This window comes from Lolium rigidum, chromosome 1 (genome assembly GCF_022539505.1).
Source record: "Lolium rigidum isolate FL_2022 chromosome 1, APGP_CSIRO_Lrig_0.1, whole genome shotgun sequence".
NCBI lineage: Eukaryota > Viridiplantae > Streptophyta > Magnoliopsida > Poales > Poaceae > Lolium > Lolium rigidum.
The window spans coordinates 211,049,128-211,059,203 of record NC_061508.1 but is presented as its reverse complement, the minus strand read 5'-3'; positions in this window follow the sequence as shown (position 1 = coordinate 211,059,203).

Here is a 10,076-nt window from a genome sequence, read left to right as displayed (position 1 = left end):
ATACTCGTTGATCGAGTAGCGCAATGATCGGAAGTTGTACTCGTACCGCCTACACCGGCAACAGGAGGAAGCTAATGATAATGATCATGAAACTTCGAACGAGGAAACTCATCGAACCTCGCAGATCGACAAGGGAACGTGCCACTCCTGATTGGTATGATCCTTGTCTAAATGTCATGATTGTGGATAACAATGATGAGGACCCTGCGACGTATGAAGAAGCAATGATGAGCCCAGATTCCAACAAATGGCAAGAAGCCATGAAATCCGAAATGGGATCCATGTATGATAACAAAGTATGGACTTTGGTAGACTTACCTGATAGCCGAAAGGCTGTCGAGAATAAATGGATCTTCAAGAGAAAAACAGATGCCGATGGTAATATTACTCGTCTATAAAGCTCGACTTGTCGCAAAGGGTTTCCGACAAATTCAAGGAGTTGACTACGATGAGACTTTCTCACCTGTAGCGAAGCTAAAATGCGTGAGGATTTTGTTAGCAATAGCTGCATTTTTCGATTATGAGATTTGGCGGATGGATGTCAAAACGGCGTTCCTTAATGGAGACATTGAGGAAGAGTTGTATATGGTACAACCCAAAGGTTTTGTCGATCCTAAAAATGCTCGACAAAGTATGCAAACTTCAGCGTTCAATCTATGGACTGAAGCAAGCATCAAGAAGTTGGAACCGACGCTTTGATAAGGTGATCAAAGACTTTGGGTTTATACAAGTGTCATGGAGAGGCCTCGTATTTACAAGAAAGTGAGTGGGAGCTCAGTAGCATTCCCGATATTATATGTAGATGACATATTATTAATTGGGAATGATATAGAACTATTAAGCAGAGTGTAAAAGGTTATTTGAATAATAGTTTTTCAATGAAAGACCTTGGTGAAGCATCGTATATATTAGGCATCAAGATTTATAGAGATAGATCAAGACGCCTAATAGGGCTATCGCAGAGTACATATCTCGGACAAGATTCTAAAGAAATTTAGAATGGACGAAAGTAAGAAAGGATTCTTACCTATGTTACTAGTGCAAGGTCTTGAGTAAGACTCAAGGACCGGCTACGGCAGATGAAAGAGAAAGGATGAGTAATATCCCCTATGCCTCGGCGATAGGATCTATCATGTATGCCATGCTATGTACTAGACCGGATATAGCACATGCCGTTAGTTTGACTAGCAGATATCAAAGTGATCCAGGAATGGAACACTCGGACAGCGGTCAAGAATATCCTGAAGTACTTGAAAAGAACTAAGGATATGTTTCTTTGTTATGGAGGTGACCAAGAGCTCGTTGTAAATGGTTACACCGATGCAAGTTGGAACACCGATCCCGATGACTCTAAGTCACAATCCGGGTACGTGTTTATATTGAATGGTGCCGCAGATAGTCGGGCAAGCTCGAAGCAAGTGCACGGTGGCGAAGTCTTCAACAGAATCAGAGTACATAGCGGCTTCGGAGGCTTCATCGAAGCGGTATGGATGAAGAGGTTCATTGTAGAGCTCGGTGTGGTTCCTAGTGCATTGGACCCATTAATCATTTATCGTGATAACATGGGTGCCATCGCCAATGCACAAGAGCCAAGGTCACACAAGAGGTCGAAGCATATCAAGCTGCGTTACCACTCGATTCGCGAGTACATCGAAGATGGAGAAGTAAAGATTTGCAAAGTACACACCGATCCGAATGTAGCAGATCCGTTGACTAAAGCTCTCCCTAGGGCAAAGCATGACCAACACCATAATGCCATGGGTGTTAGGTATATTACAATGTAATCTAGATTATTGACTCTAGTGCAAGTGGGAGACTGAAGGAGATATGCCCTAGAGGCAATAATAAAAGTAGTTATTATTTATATCTCTATGTTTATGATAAATGTTTATATGTCATGCTATAATTGTATTAACCGAAACATTAGTACATGTGTGATATGTAGACAACAAGAAGTCCCTAGTATGCCTCTTAAACTAGCTTGTTGATTAATGGATGATTAGTTTCATAATCATGAACATTGGATGTTATTAATAACAAGGTTATATCATTATATGAATGATGTAATGGACACACCCAATTAAGCGTAGCATAAGATCTCGTCATTAAGTTATTTGCTATAAGCTTTCAATACATAGTTACCTAGTCCTTATGACCATGAGATCATGTAAATCACTTATACCGGAAAGGTACTTTGATTACACCAAACACCACCGCGTAAATGGGTGGTTATAAAGGTGGGATTAAGTATCCGGAAAGTATGAGTTGAGGCATATGGATCAACAAGTGGGATTTGTCCATCCCGATGACGGATAGATATACTCCGGGCCCTCTCGGTGGAATGTCGTCTAATGTCTTGCAAGCATATGAATGAGTTCATAAGAGACCACATACCACGGTACGAGTAAAGAGTACTTGTCGGGAGACGAGGTTGAACAAGGTATAGAGTGATACCGAAGATCAAACCTCGGACAAGTAAAATATCGCGAGACAAAGGGAATTGGTAATGTTTGTGAATGGTTCATTCGATCACTAAAGTCATCGTTGAATATGTGGGAGCCATTATGGATCTCCGGATCCCGCTATTGGTTATTGGTCTGAGTGAGTACTCAACCATGTCCGCATAGTTCTCGAACCGTAGGGTGACACACTTAAAGTTGGATGTTGCACTGGTAGTTCTTGAATATGGAATGAAGTTGGAATATTTGTTCGGAGTCCTGATGTGATCCCGGACATCACGAGGAGTTCCGAATGGTCCGGAGAATAAGATTCATATATAGGATGTCATTTTATGTGAATAAAATGTCGTGGAAGGTTCTATGGAAGGTTCTAGAAGGTTCTAGAAAAGTCCGGAAGAAACCACCAAGGAAGGTGGAGTCCACAAGGGACTCCACCTCCATGGCCGGCCAGCCCTAGTGGGGGTGGAGTCCCAAGTGGACTCCACCATAGGGGGCCGGCCACCCCCACATGGGAGGTGGGAATCCCACCTTTGGGTGGGAGTCCTAGTTGGGCTAGGTTTGCCCCTCCTATGGAAGGTTTTGGTTTCGGGTCTTATTCGAAGACTTGGACACCAACACTTGGGATCCACCTATATAATGAGGGGCCAAGGGAGGGGGCCGGCCACCCCTAAGACCATAGCTTGGCCGCCCCCTTGAGTGGCCGGCCACCCCTCCCAAACCCTAGCTTTGCTCCTCCACTTCATATTGCCCGGTTTGCTTAGCGAAGCTCCGCCGAACTTCTACACCGCCACCGACACCACGCCGTCGTGTCTGTCGGATTCAAGAGGAGCTACTACTTCCGCTGCCCGCTGGAACGGGGAGGTGGACGTCGTCTTCATCAACAACCGAACGTGTGACCGAGTACGGAGGTGCCTGCCCGTTCGTGGCGCTCGGAACCGATCGTGATCAAGATCTTCTACGCGCTTTTGCAAGCGGCAAGTGAACGTCTACCGCAGCAACAAGAGCCTCATCTTGTAGGCTTTGGAATCTCTTCAAGGGTGAGACTCGATACCCCCTCGTTGCTACCGTCTTCTAGATTGCATCTTGGCTTGGATTGCGTGTTCGCGGTAGGAAAATTTTTGTTTTCTATGCAACGTTATCCTACATCGAGGTCCGAGCCTTCCACCATAATCATGGTATCATCGGCGTACTGGAGATGAGTGACCCCACCCCCAGGGATGATATGACCAACCACCCCTGATAAGTGACCAGAGATCCTAGCCCTCTCCAGGATCTCTGCCAGGGCATCTACTACCGCATTGAAGAGGATAGGAGACAGTGGGTCTCCTTGTCGCACTCCACATGACGGCTTAAAATAGGGGCCCACCTCCCCATTGATATTAATGGCGGTCTTCCCCGTCATGACGATCTGCATGATCCACCCGATCATCCGGTCATCAAAGCCACGCCTCTGGAGGACCTGCCTGAGAAAGGCCCAGTCCAGGCGATCATATGCCTTCTGGAAATCCAGTTTCAGGAAGACCCCCTTGAGATGACGACTCTTCACCTCATGGACGATCTCGTGAAGTGCTAGGATCCCATCATGGATGTGGCGCCCTTTAAGGAAGGCAAACTGGTAAGGATGCGACAGTCGCTCCATGACCGGCGCCATCCTCACCGCGCAGACCTTAGAGAACAGACGTTGGATGACATTGATGACGGTGATGGGCCTAAATTGGCGGATATCCGTGGCCCCCACTAGCTTGGGGATCAGGGTAATGACGCCAGAATTCGAGGCGGCCCATATCCGGTGTGCCCACATAGAACTCCCGGAACATGGGCAAAATGGCCGCCTGGATTTTCTCCCAAAACCTCTGGAAGAACACCACAGGAAAGCCATCAGGGCCAGGGGCCGAGTTGGCCTTCATGCCCATCACCGCCTCCCTGACCTCAGTTGCCAGGAAAGGGAGTGTGAGTTCCGCATTCTCGGCCTCCGAGACCCAGGCCCTAGCTGGCCATAGATCCTCGGAAAGGGCGACCCCCGTCCTGAGGCCGGCCTCAAAAAGCTCCTTATAAAAGGAGTAGATATGGGCTGAGATCTCCCTGGCCTCCTCCAGAAGAAGATCCCCGCTCCAAAGGCAAGGGATAGTGCACTTCCGGCGCCTTCCATTAGCAATCGCATGGAAGTAGGCCGTGTTGGCATCCCCCTGCAGAAGCCATTTCTGGCGACTCCGTTGCCGCCAGAAGACCTCCTCACCCTTGTAGATCTCCATGAGAGAGTGCTCAAGGGCATATCGCTGGAGCCACTCCTCAGCGTCTAAACCGTCAGCGTCAGCTATGCGATCTAAAGCTTGGATCTGCTCCAAGAGACTACCCTTGCGAAGGCGGAGGTCCGCCCCAAGGTTGGGCCCCCAACCCCTCATGAACTGACGGGCCAATTTAGCGCAGTGATGCCACAAATCCACCGCATTAAAAACCCTCGGGGGTGAGCTCGCAGCCTGCAACCATCGTAGACCGACCGCTTCCACAAACCCTGGCTGCTGAAGCCAAAAGTTCTCGAAGTGAAAGCGGTTAAGCTTCGGGGGTGAAGCTCCCCCCGAGCAAAGGAGGAGCGGCGAATGATCAGACCCAATCCGAGTAGCCGCTCGTAATGAGCAGAGCGGGAACGCCATCTCCCATTCTACCGATACAAAGACCCGATCCAACACACTTTGGATCGGGTCCACGCGATTATTACTCCAGGTGTAGCGAGCTCCCACCCGCGTAATCTCTCTAAGGGCCAGGTCAGCGAGGCAGTCGTTGAACATCCTCATCCTAGGAATGTCCACGTTCCTCGAGCTCTTATCCTCCGGCGTGCGAATAAGGTTAAAATCGCCGGCCACCACCACCGGAGTGGTGCATCGGTCGATTTTTGCCCGTAGCTCGTCGAGGAAAGCACGTGACCTAGTATGGTCAGCTGGTCCATAAACAATAATAATCTCCCAGCTGAGATTAGAGCGTTTATGAGTGACCGCCATGCTAACGAAGAAATCTCCGTGGTCCATATCTTCTACCTCAAAGGTCTCCTCCTTCACACCTAGGAGGATCCCACCAGAGTGGCCGGATGCCGGCCGCCAATGCCAGGCAAACTTGTGCCTACTAAGCCCCTCCAACTCATGGAGGAGAAAAGAAGCCTTTATAGCCTTTATGGATTCAATAGTTTTGCTAGGGCAAACAACTAAGAACTAGGGTTTATCTTAAACGTGGTCTAAGCAGCTAGGGGGCATCCTGTGCACTTATATAGGCGTTCGGGACGACTTCTGGTCGAAAAGATACAAGAATAACCAACCCAGAATAGATCTGCTCGAGACAGACTCGGACGAATCCGGTCTGGAATCCGGTCAACCGGGCCAGGGACCGGGTCGGCCGGTCTGGCATCCGGTCAACCGGTCGGCAACCGGAAAGTTCGCAAAATTCGTCCGGTTGGGTTCCGGTACGATGCATCCGGTTGGCGACCGGTCAACCGGGCCAGGGACTGGACTGGCCGGTCTGGAGGTCGGTCTAACCGGGCGCTGTCCTTTCGCGCATGCCTCCCGCTCCTCCCTCGCGCGTCCATGAGATATCTTCATGTCCAGCTCCATGTCCAGCTTCACGTCCATCTTGACGTCCGTCTTCATGTCCAGCTGCTCCTCTACTCCTCGTGCGATGCTCGTCTCCTCTTGATACCTGATGATACATAAGTAATAGGACTTAGGAAGTATAAAGTTCTCATCAATCAAAGTACCGTTTAGAAACAAGTTCACCTGTTGTTTAAGTAGCTTCGCACAAGCCCTTGTAATTGGTCCAATCCGAACTTCATTGGACTTGAGCTTCACAGCAGGTTCATCTTCATTTATCAATGACATAGGTAGTGGTGTAGTAGGGATGTCCTCATCATCTCCCCCCCCCCCCTTCAAAAGGCGTCGACCTCGACGCTCCAAGGTCTTCTCCGTCATATGGTGTCAAATCAGCAACATTGAAAGAATTATCGACACCAAACTCATCAATCGGAAGATCTATCGAGTATGCATTATCATTGATCTTGGCAAGCACTTTGTAAGGACCAGCACCACGAGGCTTCAACTTAGACTTCCGCAGCTTCGGGAACCTATCCTTGCGAAAATGTACCTGCACCATATCACCAGGCTTGAACAACATCTCTTTGCGCTTCTTATTTATCCTTGCAGCATTGCTCTTGCCTTTCTTCTCTATCAACTCTTTAGTCTTCACATGTATTTTTCGCACAAAATCTGCCCTCTTGGATGCCTCCATATTAACTCTCTCATGTATGGGCAAAGGCAACAAGTCAAGTAGAGTAATGGGTTTGAAACCATACACCACCTCAAAAGGACATAGCTCCGTGGTAGAATGTACCGCCACTGTTGTAAGCAAACTCTACATGCGGCAAACACTCTTCCCACTCTTTCGAGTTCTTCTTGATCATGGATCTCAGCGAGTTGTGACAAGGTTCGATTCACCACCTCGGCTTGACCATCGGTTTGGGGATGACAAGTAGTACTCGAATAGTAGCTTTGTCCCCAACTTTCCCCAAAGTGTCTTCCGAAGTAGCTCATGAACTTCACATCACGATCGGAAACAATAGTCTTCGGGACTCCATGTAGTCGAACAATCTCCACGAAAAATAGGTTAGCAATATGCGACGCATCGTCGTTTTTGTGGCGAGCAATAAAGTGTGACATTTTAGAAAATCTGTCCACTACCACAAATATAGAATCATGGCCTCTTTTAGTACGCGGCAAACCCAACACAAAATCCATACTAATATCTTCCCAAGGTGTAGTAGGTGCCGGTAACGGAGTATACAAACCGTGAGGCTTCAGCTTGGACTTCGACTTGTTGCAAGTAATGCACCTCTTCACATACCTGTCCACATCCCGCCTCATCTTTGGCCAATAAAAATGATCAGCGAGCATGAGTAGCGTCTTCTCACGCCCAAAGTGACCCATCAAACCTCCAGCATGTGATTCCTGCAATAAGAGCAAACGCACAGACGATTCTGGAACACATAGTTTGTTAGCTCTAAACAATAACCCATCGTGTATGTGATACTTTTCCCATGATTTACCCATAACACACAAGCGGTACGGTTCAGCAAAATCATGATCAGTCGCATATAAATCACATAACACCTCTAATCCAGGAATTTTAACATCAAGATGGCTTAATAGCATAGTCTTCCTAGATAGAGCATCAGCAAAAATATTATCTTTTCCCTTCTTATGCTTAATAATGTATGGAAAATACTCAATGAACTCAACCCATTTAGCAAGACGCATATGCAAATTAGATTGGGCTTTCAGATATTTCAAAGCTTCATGATCATAATGTATGATAAATTCTTTTGGCCACAAATAATGTTGCCAAACCTCAAGAACTCTAATTAAAGCATACAATTCTTTATCATAGATAGGATAGTTCAACTTAGCACCCGAAAGTTTCTCAGAAAAATAAGCAATTGGGCGACCCTCTTGCATCAACACACCACCAATTCCAATACCACTAGCATCACATTCTATCTCAAATTGCTTATTGAATTCAGGAAGTGCAAGCAACGGTGCAGAAGTTAACAATCGTTTCAGTTCATCAAAAGCATGATCTTGGGAAACGCCCCACTCAAAGACAACACCCTTTTTAGTCAATTCATTCAAAGGTGCAGCAATAGTAGAAAAATTGGGCACAAAACGGTGATAAAACCCAGCTAGACCATGAAAACTTCTTACTTGACTCACATTCATGGGAGTAGGCCAATTTTGAATAGCTTCAATTTTAGACACATCTACTTCTACTCCATGCTTAGAGACAACATAACCCAGAAATATGACCTTATCTTTGCAAAATATGCACTTCTCAAGATTACCATAGAGTTTACTATCACGCAACACTTGCAAAACATGTCTAATATGTATAGTATGATCAGATTCATTGCGGCTGTAGATTAATATGTCATCAAAATACACAACCACAAACTTGCCAATAAAATCACGCAAAACATGGTTCATCAGTCTCATGAAAGTGCTAGGTGCATTAGTCAAACCAAAAGGCATTACTAACCACTCATATAAACCAAATTTTGTTTTAAAGGCGGTTTTCCACTCATCCCCTTCTTTCATCCTAATTTGATGATAACCACTACGCAAATCAATTTTAGTGAAAACAAGCGACACCACTCAATTCATCTAGCATATCCTCTAAACGGGGAATAGGATGACGATATCGAATAGTAATGTTGTTTATCGCTCTACAATCTACGCACATACGCCATGTACCATCTTTCTTAGGAACAAGAATAACGAGAACGACACAAGGACTAAGGCTTATGCGGATATAACCTTTGTCGAGTAGCGCTTGTACTTGCTTCGTATCTCCTTCGTCTCTTCGGGATTCGTTCTATATTGCGCCCTATTGGGCAGCGATGCTACGGGGATCAAGTCAATTTGATGCTCAATACCTCGCAATGGTGGAAGTCCCGCAGTACCTCGTCCGGAAACACGTCACCGAATTCTCGCAAAACATTAGAAACACCAAGAGGAAGAGGGGTCATGTCGTTAGAAACCAAAACCGTACCCTTGTACATGAGCACAATAGGCATGGCGGTAGGATCCTCACAAAATTCTCTCATGTCTTGTTTGGTGGCTAATGAGACTAAGGAATTCACTCTCTCACTTTTCGTTATATCACTCACGGCATTACAATTCTCTCGCCTATCTAATGAAGCATCCTCCAAGTTGACTTCAACTTTCTGACGAGACTCATTGACAATTTGCTGTGGTGTCATAGGCTGTAAATTAATTTTCTTGCCCTTGAACTCCAAGTGATTTGTATTAGCACGGCCATTGTGTTGCACAGAACGGTCATAGAGCCAAGGCCGTCCCAATAGTAAGTGACACACCGTCATAGGAACGACATCAAAATCAATGCAATCCTTATACGGTCCAATAGCAAACTCAACACGCACCATGTGGTTTACCTTCATCTCACCATTGTCGCTCAACCACCGAATATAGTATGGATGCGGGTGCGGTAGATACTTCAACTTCAGCTTGGTACACAACTCCTTGCTTGCTAAATTGCGGCAACTCCCGCCATCAATAATGACCTTGCAAGCCTTGTCAGGACCAACTAAAGCCTTTGTTTCGAACAAATTGCAGCGCTGAGTAGATGCACTAGACAACACATTAAGAGCACGCTGCGACACAATAATGGTGCGAGCATCAGACGGATATGCATCTTCACCATCAGTGTCATAGTCATCATCGTCTGGAGCATTAGGATCAACATCATCTCCAGTCTCGTATTCATTGTCCTCATTGATAATCATGACTTTGTGGTTAGGACAATCTCTCTTGAAGTGACCCTTGCCACCACATGTATGACAAACCATATCACGGTTACGCGCAGTAGACACATTAGAGCCACTTGTACTTGCAGCAGATTCGGACTTCTTTGTGTTAGACACATTGGAGACCGGCTTACTAGGCGGAGTAGAGTAAGGTGCGGAGCGCGTCGAAGGCGTCGGTGACGAAGATGGTGCCGCGCGGGGTGTGAAACGCCCAGCTCCTGTAGCTTGACCTTTGATCTTTGCTTCGTTAGCCAACTGTG